An 865-nucleotide genomic window follows, 5' to 3' on the forward strand; every position below is an offset into this window, starting at 1 on the left:
CCGAAATGGCGGCTTATGACCCTTAGGAACCGTGAAAGTCTTCCTGTCTCAGATACATTTCATAGCGTGTATTCAGAGTGACAGTTATTGGACGATATGAAATAAAATCGTCATAGCTTTTGAACGGTTTGCGTTAGGACGTTCAAGCTGCCAAACTGTACTGTTGGACACGGGGCACGATGGGAATTAGTGTGCGCGTGAGTGCGTGGTTTAACGGTGAAGCCTACTTTCATCTGGATGGGTTCGTTAATAAACAAAATTGGCGCATAGAAACATCCCCCAGGCTGTGGCTATGCCATGTCTCCGCAATATCCTTTCTTCCAGGAGTGCTAGTTCTGCAAGGTCCCAAGAGAGCTTCTGTGAAGTTTGGAAAGCAGGAGACGAGGTACTGGCGGAAGTAAAGCTGTGAGGACGGGGCGTGAGTCGTGCTTGGGTAGCTCAGATGGTAGAGCACTTGCCCTCGAAAGGCAAAGGTCCCGAGTTCGAGTCTCGGTCCGGCACACAGTTTTAATCTGCCAGGAAGTTTCAAAATTGGCGCATTATGTGACTGAGGAACTGCATTTCACGATCGCAAAGTCTCTTCACCTTCAACGGATGACTGTGTGGTGCGCAGTGTCCAGTCACGTAATAATCGGTGCGATATTTCTTGATGGCACGGAGACTACAGAACGCTACGTGAAGGTTTTGGAAGTTGATTTCATCCCCATTATCCAAAGTGGCCCTGATTTCGACAAGATTTGATTCATGCAAGACGGAGCTCGACCCTGTCGAAGCTGAAGAGTGTTTTACGTCCTGGAGGAGCACTCTAGGAAGCGTATTCTGTCTCTAGAGTACAAAGAGGCCATTGGCACGGGGGCCTCGATTG

The 865-nt window shown here is 48.9% G+C and overlaps 1 non-coding gene across 1 annotated transcript; it reads left to right on the forward strand.

Moving 5' to 3' along the window:
* The first annotated feature begins 426 nt into the window (after positions 1-426).
* On the forward strand, positions 427-501 carry Trnas-cga. The gene has a single exon. It is a non-coding gene; the product is annotated as a tRNA-Ser (tRNA).
* Positions 502-865: the final 364 nt, after the last annotated feature.

This window comes from Schistocerca piceifrons, chromosome 4 (genome assembly GCF_021461385.2).
Source record: "Schistocerca piceifrons isolate TAMUIC-IGC-003096 chromosome 4, iqSchPice1.1, whole genome shotgun sequence".
Taxonomy (NCBI): domain Eukaryota; kingdom Metazoa; phylum Arthropoda; class Insecta; order Orthoptera; family Acrididae; genus Schistocerca; species Schistocerca piceifrons.